Source organism: Ursus arctos, unplaced genomic scaffold (genome assembly GCF_023065955.2).
Source record: "Ursus arctos isolate Adak ecotype North America unplaced genomic scaffold, UrsArc2.0 scaffold_3, whole genome shotgun sequence".
Classification (NCBI taxonomy): domain Eukaryota; kingdom Metazoa; phylum Chordata; class Mammalia; order Carnivora; family Ursidae; genus Ursus; species Ursus arctos.
In genome coordinates, this window is record NW_026622985.1 from 60,505,183 (window position 1) to 60,517,548 (window position 12,366).

General features: G+C 40.4%; 1 long non-coding RNA gene across 1 annotated transcript in view; it reads left to right on the forward strand.

Annotated features, from left to right (window-relative positions):
- Window positions 1-12,366, forward strand: part of LOC123001531 (uncharacterized) — a 159,256-nt gene that overhangs the window by 107,245 nt on the left and 39,645 nt on the right. Inside the window, exon 5 of the long non-coding RNA XR_006410514.3 lies at window positions 7,332-7,497. This is a non-coding gene — a long non-coding RNA (uncharacterized LOC123001531). The remainder of the gene's footprint in view (window positions 1-7,331; window positions 7,498-12,366) is intronic.

The window sequence follows — 12,366 nt, forward strand, 5'->3', positions numbered from 1 at the left end:
AGTTATAAATACGTCTCTCAGGAATGAATACAATGTATTTGGAGAGAAGCAAGTGGTGGGCTCGGTACAGGTCCTTGTTTTTGAAATGGGAAAATTAAGGCAGTTAATTCGGAGTTATATCAGAAGTGGGGCTATAAAGGCATTTTTCTCTATCTAAGCGGTTTTGTGAAACCAGCCCCATGTTGGCTTAAAAATCATGTTAAGCCTCTGGCAGTGCTAGAGTTTACAGGGTCCTTGGAGATCACCGAATACAGCCTTCCCTTCCCAATGAAGGGCCTGGGAGGGCAAGTGAAATTGATCCTTGAGGAAAAGTAATTTAGGCAAAAACTGCCTGCCTTCTGCAATGTGGGATAGTAGAAATGTGGCTGGGGCTGCGGGTTGGACAGCTTGGTGGTCACATCTTGGCTCTTTGGCTTGCACTTCCTGAACTCCATTCTTCTCGTATATTCAGTAGGGATACAGTCTTTCCCTGTCCAGGGGTGCAAGAAGAATTAGAGGAGAGAGTGTGTCCGTCACTATGCTGGCCACGTGGTAGAGTCATTAGAGAGCACTCTCTACTAAGTATCTCCAAGGCTATTCCTCACCCCTGATGAAATCAGTAATTCTAAATTCTGTGCAGGAAGGTAAAAACCATCCTTCCTGCATAGCCAATAATTGGCAAAGCTCATTCTCTACCACTGTTACCTATGTACTTGTAGAAAAACTTTCTGGACTTATTTAGGGAGTGCCCCAAATCCAGAACATTGACAAAACCAAATGCTGGTGAGGATGTGGAACAACAGCAACTCTCATTCACTGCTGGTGGGAATAGAAAATGGAACAGCCAATGTGGAAGACAGTTTGGCGGTTTCTTGCAAAAACTAAGCATATTCCTTTTTTTTTTTAAGACTTTTTAAAAATTTATCTGAGAGAGTGTGTGTGTGCGCGCGCGCGCGTGTGTGTGTGTGTGTGTGTACGTACGAGCAGGGAGGAGGGGCAGAGGGAGAGGGAGAAGCAGGCTCCCCACTGAGCAGGGAGCCTGATGCAGGACTTGATCCCAGGACCCCAGGATCATGACCTGAGCCAAAGGCAGACATTTAACTGACTGAGCCACCCAGCACCCCTAAGCATATTCTTATCATAAATTCCAGCAATTACATACCTTGGTATTTACTAGAATGAATAGAAAATTTATGTCCACACAAAAACTTGCACATAGATGTTTATAACAGCTTTATTCATAATTGTTAAAACTTGGAAGCAACCAAGATGTCCTTCATTAGGTGAATGGAAAAATAAACTGTGGTATGTCGAGACATAGAATAGTATTCAGCACTCAAAAGAAATGAGCCATCAGGGGCGCCTGGGTGGCACAGCGGTTAAGCGTCTGCCTTCGGCTCAGGGCGTGATCCCGGCGTTACGGGATCGAGCCCCACATCAGGCTCCTCCGCTAGGAGCCTGCTTCTTCCTCTCCCACTCCCCCTGCATGTATTCCCTCTCTCGCTGGCTGTCTCTATCTCTGTCGAATAAATAAAATCTTAAAAAAAAAAAAAAAAGAAATGAGCCATCAAGCCTTGAAAAGACACAGAGGAATCTTAAATGCATATTACTAAGTGAAATAAGTCAATCTGAAAAGGCTACATACTGTAGGATTTCAACTATATGACATTCTGGAAAAGGCAAAACTATGAAGACAGTGAAAAGATCAGTGGTTGTCAGGGGCTAGTGGGGAGGGAGGGATGAATAGTGGGAGCACGGAGGATTTTTAGGGCAGTGAAATCATTCTGTATGATGCTATAATGGTGGATATGTGGCATTATACATTTGTCAAAACCCATAGCAAATACATTGAGAGTGAACTGTAATATAAGTCATGGGCTTTGGGTGATGATGATGTGTCAATGTAGGCTCATCAGTTGAACAAATGTATCATTCTGGTGAGGGATGCTGATAATGGGAGAAGCTGTGTGTGTTGGGCGGGGGTGGGGGGGTACATGGGAACTCTGTACTTTTTGCTTGGATTTGCTGTGAACCTAAATCTGCTCTACAAAAGAAAATCTATTTTTTATAAAGTTTAAAATTCAGATTTTTTTTCTAATTCAAATTAACCTCTCTCCTAATAATTGCCTTAGAGATCTGTAGTTTTTTGGTAGGAAATGGGTGGATGCTATATATCCCTTGATAATTCTCTCCTTTCATGTCAATGGTACCACAGACCCTTCCCTCTGGTAAACCTTGCAGAGAGTTGATTTGCAGCCTGTGGGTAAGGCAGACGCCACAGTGAATGACAAGAAGCACCCGTCTGTGGCACATAGTTTGTACTAGGGTGGAAATGCCAAATACAGAAAAGTCTTGGGCCGCCAGAGCATTTTCTACCCAAAGACTTGCAGCCAGGTGGGGCCTGTTGACATGGTGGTAATTTCTTCCTTAATTTTGTCCTATGTTTTTTGAATCCTCTGAGTCAAGATAATAACCATGATGAAGAGCCTCATCTGAGACTTTGAGGATGAAGTCATTGCACCTCAAATACTTTGTGGAAGAAGTTAGGCTATAAATACATCCCTATGTGAACACACATTTCTGTCAATAGCTCTTGGTCGTTTTCTTAGGTTGTTTTTATTGCTAGACAGAAAAGTTGAGTTGCCATCGTTCACTCAAGGCCTCAGGGAGCTGTTGGGTGAGGTACTAGGAATTTGCATATGAGTCTTTAAGACTTGCTCATTTGTTCCTACATCCGCCTCTTTCCACACCCAAGAGCTTTCCCCTGAGCACCAGGATGGTAGGGAAAGGGCAGGATTAGGTAGGAGAGGGTATGCCTCTATGTTCCTCCCATCCTGGATAATAACCAGGCCACTCAGTTACTGGAGCATTCCTTACCAAATGATCAGGAAGGTAAGATGGCATTGACACCATCATGGTCCCAGTTTTGTTCTAATGAGCACTCCATGTGTTTTTGTGGAGGATTTTTCATGTTGAGTACATCCAGGAAAAACATTCTTGCATCGGCAACCTTACTCAGTGGGCATTTTAATGCTCTCAGGGCCTCCTCCCAGAATTTGGGTTCTCAGTGGGAGAAATGTTAGAATCCTTTTTTCCCCATCTTCTTTGCGTTTACTGAGTACCTCAATAATGTGGGAACCTTATGAGCCCAAATGTTTCCCTAACAGTTAAAGCTTTAGAAGCATTACAAATACCCTCTCCCCTAAATGTCTGATGCCCAGTTGGCTTGGTGTCACTGGGCTGTAAGGGAACAAGATTTTCAAGAGAGATTTGTCCAGTCTTCCTTTTGAATGCACTAAGAAAATGGGACCTATATAAAAATGAAAGCAACCCCTTTTCCACAGGAAATCAGGTCTTCTGAAATATGAGTGTCTTCGTTTGTGTTGGCGTTGAGTTTTGGGTGAGGGTTCAGCTAGATTTTTGTTTTCCTTAAAATGTTCCTATCCATAGATATACTGGCTAGTGAAGCCGAGTCATGTGATCCAAGTTGGCAGATGTTTTGCTTAAGTCACTAGAGTTTGGCATGAATAAAAATTGAACAAGGATTTAGGATTAACTTCCTTGGTCCCAAAAGGTGAACTGAGTTTTTGAGATCCTTGTTTAAGGGATTAGCATCCAAATTGCCATCTACCATCTGGGTATTCGACAAAAAAAAACCTTGGATTTTTTTTTTTTTTTAAGTTCTCCCTTTGGTCCACTTCTAAACCCACATAAAAGCAGTTTGGGACTGGTCGGAGCCCCACAGAAAGAAATAGGAGACTGAGATTTTTGGATAAACGTTTTTCCTTTTTATGGAGATAATTTGCAATAATACTGACTTTCAGCATAGACTCCATAACCTTTATCTTGATCAGAAAACATTTTGAATAGGGTGGTGGGGAGGGGTGAGCTCATTGCCTGCAGTGACTCCCGCACAGGGACCCTGAATAAGACATTCATTGGCAGAAAAGCAGTGGTAACTGAAAAGGGCTGGGGGGAAGGGTGGAGAGAGAAGGCTGAGTAGGGCTTGGGTTCCTTCCTCCTCAGGGGAGCTATTTTTTGCTTTACATGCAAAGAATGGCTTTGTACAGCCAAGTTGGTCCTGATCTTGTTTACATAAAAGAAATCGAACATTTATTTTGTGCCGGGTTATTTTTTTCTTCCTTTGCCAGTCAGAGGGTCCTAGGCAAATCAATAAACAAAGACCCTGCTCTGTTTTCACTTTGTGGCTGGGGGTTCAGACTGGGTAACCCTTCAATGACTGGATTAGCTACTTCTGTGGAGACTGAGTCTTTTGGCCTTGGGAAGATGGGTTGTCAGTGACATACTGGCCCTGCCGGGAACCTGAAGGTCCACAAGACAGTGGGAGGACCTCTGGATTCTTGGGTTGTGTGGCAGATGCTAAAAGTGAGAGGAAGAAGAAAACTGCCTCTTTGGCTTCTACAGAAACCAGCTGAAGCCCTGAGGCGTGTGGTTTGGTTACTCTAATCTTTGCCCAGTCAACAGCCAGCATTATTGTGGGGCATTAAATCAAACCAAATGCCTTTAAAATCTATAGCTCTGAAATTCGACTCTACAAATATGGAATTCCATAGAAGGGCTCCATGCTGAGGGGCAAAAAATATTTTCTTCTTCTTTTTTTTTTTTCCCCCTAAATTTACCTGCCATGAACTTGGACTGACCCTTTGTTCTCTTGTTTTGGGACAACATGAAAAATAAAGGGAAACATGTATTCATTGTAAAAGCATTCCCTTAACCAATATTCAACTGGCTAACTTTCCCCCTTTTAAAGTTCACAACAGTGAACTTTCATGGTAGTTCATCGTCTCTAAATCTCAATTACTTAATTTCTTCTTTAATTTCTGTTAGCTTTGGTTGAAGCAACATGGTTGAGTAGGGGAGAATAAGGGCTTTGGTATTCGACCCAGACTTGGCTACTTATTTCATCTCTTGCTAGTAGGTTGACCTTCAAGAAGTCATATAACCTCCCTAAGCCCCATTTTTCCCCTTCATAAAATAGGAATGATGAGACTTATTTTAGAGAAAATATTTATAAAGAGCTTAGCATACCATGGCATACCATAGGCTCCCAATAAATGGTACTCCTTATTGGTTTCATTCTTCAGATTTGGAAGTTTGTACAAGAGGGCCTGTGTCATTGATTGACTGGCTATGGTGGCTCTTCACTCTTCCTAGGGGCTCTAGAACAATCTTTAGTGGCATGATCAGTAACATGTCAGTCGTATACAATAATGTATTTGTGTATGTGTGTGTACAAATATACCAAACATACCTCACAGAAAGCCTGCACAAAATGAAATTAAATGAAATTAATTAAATTAAGCCATCCTTGCCTTTTGCCAAATATATATTGTGACCCAAATTGGGCATGCCTCATTACTTTGAGTATACACATGTTTGAGCAAGTATGAAATAGTAGACAAAATTTTGAATTAGTCAAGAAGTCTATGAGCCTAAGTTCAGCCACTTACTAGCTGTATGTATTTGAGTAAATTATCTAACTACTTCGCCAAATGGAAAATTATGTGGAGTGCTAATTAAAATTAATAGCTAGTATTTAAGGAGGACCTATAATAAGCCAAACAGTGTTCTAAGCTTTTCATATATATGAAACTCATTTAACAATTACCTAAATACAATTTTGTGAGATAGCTTCATTTTACAGATAAGACCACTGAAGCTCAGAGAGATTAAGTATCTTGCCCAAGATCACACAGATGAAAAGTGGTAGGGCTGAGATTTGAACACAGAGACTTTGACTCTCGAGTCCATTATTTTAGCCACTATATTATTCTCCCTGTAGGAGTGATGGAAAGGTCTGTGGGCTACAGATCTGAGCGTGAGTCCCAGCTGCATCCTTTCCATCTCTTGATCTGTGTGAGATTTCTACCTAGACATCTTTCTGGGCTTAGCTCACATAATTGGGGTCATGGCAAATTGAATATAATAAAATGACATGATAAAAACTACATGAAAGGACCAAGTTAGAGTGAAGTCATATGTCATGAAAGAATTAGAACCTGGAAGTCACTGCCAAAGGCAAAAATCATGTAGAGTCAAGATTATCCTTGAAAATCCCTTAAATTGCTCACCACGTTCTGTGTACGTAACTGTGTATACAGCCTCTTACAACAATGATAAAGCATGAGGTGATCGGTTCTCTATGGATTCCAGTGAGCACTCCACACATTCCAATGACTAGTCTTCCTCTACCCATGACAACACTGTTCAGATATTTTTCTTTCTTGCTGACTGTATAGAATTGAAGTCCCGTCCTTAAATACAAGCGATGTAACTCAAACGAGCTGTGCAAATTTTAGATGCGTTAGAGTCACTCCTTGCTGGTGGGAGCATTCTAGTATTTCCCACCCTCAGAATTGTTGCAAGGATCAAATAAGGTGATTGAAAACCCACCTTTGTGCACTCGTGTTCACCCTGAATCATCATTAGATGATGTTCAGCAATGTTTGCTCATAATCACAACCATCCTGCCCACTGGTTTGCTTGTCTGCTGGTTTGTTTTTAACTGCTCACTTTCCTGACTCCCGTTTTCTTTCTTTCCCATAAATAGAGTATTCAAGAAGGTGTAGGGATACTCCTTGAATCCTTCCTCTTCTGCAACATGATTTTCAGCTCTCACATCTTGTTAAACCTACCACTTATTCAGTTCAACATCATACATTTATCAGAGGTTCCCTGTGCACCAGGTTCTCTGTTTTCTGCAATCCTCACCCTCAGGAAACTCCAGATCTTTAATTGCCTTCAGAATGTTTCCACTTACGAGTCACACCATCTCTTGATCTCAGCCTGTTTAAACCTGAGCTGGGTATCGCCTTTGCGTTTTAGGAGCTACTTCCTGACTTCCTGGTTTCTGTGGCTGGCAGCAGCTTCTCCTGGTCAGATAAGGCTGACATCTCAGCAATATCGCAAGAGCCTCGTCTCTCTTCCCTCACACCTGCAGAGGCATCAGTTCTGACTTCTGTGGTCCTTCTATTCCTTTTGCTTCAAAACCATTCAAGGAGCCCCCAGTCTCTTGTATTCTGTGTCTCTCCAGTTTCATTAGTGTATGTGTGTTCGTGAGACTAATCTTCCTTGAAAGTGCTTTGTACTGCTTCCCAAAGAAATCTACATACCGTCTGGCCACAACCTAAGGATCCAGTGTTATCCGTCTCTCTGCTTCTACAGAATTCTACAGGAATACTTCTCTCCAATCACACAGATGTGTTTCTTACTGTCTCCCCAGATGCTCAGCATTTCTGTTTCTGAATACTCTGTATTTATTAAGAGGATGGCAGTTCTTCACAAAATTAATCTACGGTAGTATCCACTTATCCGTGTTTCCCTTTCCGCAGTTTCAACTTTCCACCGTCAACTGCGGTCCCGGAAGCAGATGATCCTCCTTCTGACGAATCATCAGACGGTCAATAGCTGCCTTAACTTACCTCACGATGCCTACGTCATCACCTGCCTTCGTCTCATCGCATAGGCGTTTTATCATCTCCCGGCATCGCAGGAAGGGTGAGTACAGTACGATATTTTGAGAGCGAGACTGCACATTCACTTAACTTTTATTACACTATATTGTTATAATTGTTCTATTTTATTATTAGTTATTGCTGTTCATCTCATACTGTGCCAAATTCATAAATTTAACTTATCATAGGTCTTATGTATAGGAAGAAAGCAGTATACGTAGGGTTCAGTACTATCCACCGTTTCAGGCACCCACTGGGCGTCTTGGAAGTATTCCCCACAGATAAGGGGACAATTGAAATGCAAATAGGTTTGTTTTTGTAACTTCTAAAGTTTATCCGAAAGAATAGATGTCCATGAATAGCAAAAATATATTTAAAAGGAAGAAACTGGAGGGGAACCTTACAGTGGGAGGCAGTAAATTGTAACAGAAAGTTGCATCCAAATAAACATGCAGAACCTGTAACAGAATAGTTGGATAATGAAATAGACCCTAAATGCAAGGATATGTCTATTTTTAGTATCTGGAAAAAAATCCAGCATTTTAAAATAATGTGAATGAATTATCGAATAAATGATGCTAGAATAATTTTTACTTAAAAAAAGTAAGTTAATCCTTGACCACTCACCATATACTAAAACAAATCCCAGGAAGATCAAAAAAGATAGAATATACCATAAAAACACCGGAGGAGCGGTGCCTGGGTGGCTCAGTCGGTTAAGCGTGGGACTCTTGGTTTCCACTCAGGTCATGATATCATGGATTGTGAGATGGAGCCCTGTGTCAGGCTCCACACTCAGGGCTGAGTCTGCTTGGGATACTCTCTCTCCTCTCCCTCAGCCCCCCGCCCCCGCTCTAAAATCAATCAGTCAATCTTAAACCCCACAAAAACCCAGAGGAAACCTTAGTTCACTATTCATATAATCTGGGTATATGGTAGATATTTCCAAGTATAACCCCAAGGCAGAAACTATAAAGAAGTGTATATACGTAACTACATAAATATCAAATTATGCATAAAAAAGTTGCCATAGGGGTGCCTGGATGGCTCAGTTGGTTTAGCCTCTGACTTTTAGTTTTGGTTTAGGTGGTGATCTCAGGGTGCTAGTGGGGAGATTGCTTGAGATTCTCTCTCTCCCTTTCTCTTTGTCCCCCCCCCCCCCACTGGCTTGTGCCTACTCTCTCTCAAAAATAAATCTTAAAAAAAGTAATCTTAAACAAAATGAAAAGTAAGTAGCAAAACTGAGAAAAATATTTATAACATATAAGTTGAGATAAACAGGAAATTACTATCTTCAATATGTAAAGAATCATCACAAGTTCATAAGGAAAAAATAAACACTATATTAGAAATAAAGGGACAAAGACTATAAATAGGCATCTCACAGTGAAGAAACATGGTAATACGAATATGAAAATGTATTTCATATTGCTTGTAATCAAAGAAATGCAAATTTAAATACATTTCATATTGCTTGTAATCAAAGAAATGCAAATTTAAATAACTTACCCTAAGAAATAGGCTTTTTTAAATTTTATAAGTATCTATATTCCTTAATAAATTAAAAAAAAGACATTCGAACAAAATAAAAAGAATAAAATTTGCTACTATGAAATTTGTGTAAATCTGTCAAGCACTTACCATCTTCTTAATGCTTGAGAGTTAGGAGAGTGATCTTATAGGAGTATATTTATTGGGAAGATTATCTGCCAATAAATACATTGTTAAGAGAAAAAAGTAGCCAATAAACCCGAATGTGTGATAAGGTATCTCCCATTTTGGCAAAAATATATGTAGAAATTTTAAAAATATGTAGAAGAAAATCTTTATGCATATAAAACAAAATGTCAACAGGAATTGTCTCTAGATATTAGATATATTGAAAAATTTTTTAATTGTATTTTTAATTTTAAAATTTTTCTTACTTTTGCTTATCTATTTCCTAATTTTTCCACCATGAACTTGTATTGCTCTTTAAACAAATATAACAAAATGTACATAAAAGTGTATAACTTGTAAACACCAGCTTGATGTATTATCACAAAGTGAGCATGCCTGTTGTATTAGTTCCTAAACTTAGCATCCTTTGCAACTGGATATGCCAAGAACCTCTCATATCATCAAGTGCTGCTTCCTTTTCGCTTAGCAGTTCCTTCCTCAATTTATCCCTTTCCTCTTGAATGTTGCTATAAGCAGCAAGGAAAGACTAGGCTGCATCTTCTACACTTTGCTTGTAGATTTCCTCAGCTAAATAAATATCCAAGTTCACAGCTTCCAAGTCCTGCCCTCCCCCCAATGGTAGAACTCATTTCAGCCAAGAGTATATAATGCTTTTTCCCCAGGTTCTAAAAACATGTTCCTCACCAGAAGTACCTTTAATGTTTACCTTTCTTTTAAGACTCTTTTTATGATGACGTGTGTAGTCTTAAGAGGTTAGATTTCTCTTCCTTTCCCTTCACTGGTGCCTGACTTCACCAGAATCCCCTTTAAAGCCTGTATTTCCACCATCTCTTCAAGGCAGCCTCGGCTTTTTCTATCATGTGTCTGAAAACTCCTCTAACTTCTGCCTATTACCCGATTCCAAAGCCACTTCCACATTTTCAGGCATTTGGGCAACACCACCCCACTCCTCAGTACCAAATCGGTACTAGTTTCCTAGAGTTGTTATAACAAATTACCACAAACATGGTGTCGTAAAACCACTCGAAAGCGTTCTGTCACACGTCTGCAGGCCAGAAGTCTGAAATCCACATTCTCAATGGAGAATGAATGCTTCCTTGCCTCTTTGGTTTCTGGTGGCTGCAAACATTCCTTGGCTTGTGACTGCTTCCCTCCAATCCCTGCCTCTGCCTTCACAGAAGTCTTCCCATGGCCTTCGCCACTCCTTGTCTCTGTGTATTTTTTCCTTTTCTGTCTCTTGGAAGGACATCCATCATTGGATTTAGGGCCTGTCCTAATCCAGGTGATTTCTCTCAAGATCCTTACCTTAATTACATCTGCAAAGACCCTTATTCCAGGTAAGGTCATGTTCTGAGGTTCTGGGTGGACATATCTCTTAGGGGATACAATCCAGCCCACATTACCAATATAGCTACCACCCAGGTCAAGAAATAGAAGGTCCTTGCATCTCCTGCCAAACTCTACCACTCTCTCACCTTCATAGGTAATTATTATCCCTTCTAACAGGAGGGGTTATTTTTAACCTGTTTAAAAACTACGTAAATAGAATCATACACTGGGTTGTCTTTCACATCTGGCTTTCTTTATTCCACATTGTATTTATGAAATACCCCTGTTGTGGCATGTAGAGTACCTTGTTCATTTCCATTGATACGTAGTATATTTCATCATGTATCACTTTTTTCGTCCAGTCTACTCTTGATGGACATTCGTGTTGTTGCCAATTTGGAGTTGTTATGAATAGTGCTGTTTTGAAAATTCTCACACATGTTCGTTGGTGGTGCACATATGTAAGCATTTTTGAGAGGTGTATACTTAGGAGTAAAATTGCTGGATCCTAGGGTGTGTGTATGTTCAGATTTAAGAGTTATTGCAAAACAGTTTTCTAGAGTGGTTGTGTAAATTTGCACTCCCGCTGGGATGTGTTTGAAAATTCCAGATGCTTTACATGCTACCTTCACTTGTTATTGTCTTTTTCATTTTAGCCAGTCTTCTGGGTGTGTAGCAGTATCTTCTTGTGGTTTTAATTTACATTTCCCTGAAGACTATTGAGAGTGAGCCCTTTTTCATATGTTTACGTATTACTTTTTCTATATAAATACAAGAGTGAAGGTTGTATTGAGAAACTGCTCTCTTGTCATAAACATTTCCGTTCAGCCATCCGGGAGTGCTTACATTCAGATGATACCTCAAAAACAAGCTGGTGAGAGAAGGCTCACTGTAGTCTGGACGATAAGTCACTTTTTCTTCTCTGCCACTTTGTCGGTTTTCTCCTCTCTTCCAGCTGGGAAAAAGTCATCTAGGTGATATATAGGAAGCTTTGTTTTTTTTTTTTTTTAACCTGTTAGTGGCAAAATTCTCCCAAAAAAATTCTTAAGGTTTTCAAAGTTCTGCCCTTTCTCCCTGACACACATCCTACTTCTACAAGAAGGGGTCTTCAATGTCACAGAAGCCTAAGTGAGGCATTGCTGCCTCATTTAGTCTCTGCCTATTTGGGGTTGGCTGTTTTTCTTTACTACTGCTCGTTTCCCCAAGCTCCTGACAGAGTTAGAGAGCTGTACATTTTCTGCACCAGACTGTAATGAATTATATCAGTGACAAAGGATTTGCTTTGTTAAAGAGGACAGGTGTGTCTATGGATGACCCAAATCTGGGAAACACAGTGAGAATGCTGGGTGACAGTTTTGGAACAAACAGTGATAATGGGCTAACAATTACCTCATGTTTACTCTATGCTGGGCACCGTGCTAAGCACTTCCCAGACCTGACCTAGGTATTCCTTAAAATAGCCCAACGAAGGCAGTGATGGGAAGTAAGATCATTATTCCCAATTCTTCTTCTCTTCTGCTTATGAAATTATACGTCCTTCCCCTTACCACGTGACTTTGCAGTATTAGTGTCGGCAGAGTATAAGCTCCCACCCTGTCAATGTTAGCTTTGGCTAAGAGACTTGCTGTGGCCAATGGGATATTAGCAGACATCAGAAGAGCAGTTTATGTGACTTTGGGGTTTCTTTCACTACTGTGATCTGCATATGAAGAGCAAGCTCCAGAATGTCTAGCCCTTTAGTGTAGGTACCAGTTTGGACTTTAGGTAAAGCGGATCTGAATGCAACTGGAAGCCTGAGTAACTGTAGTTGCCAGAATCCCAGCCAATCTGTGGACCTAGGAGTGTAAAAATAAATGTATTGCTGTAAGCCATTGAAATTTTGAGAATGTTTGTTATTATTCAA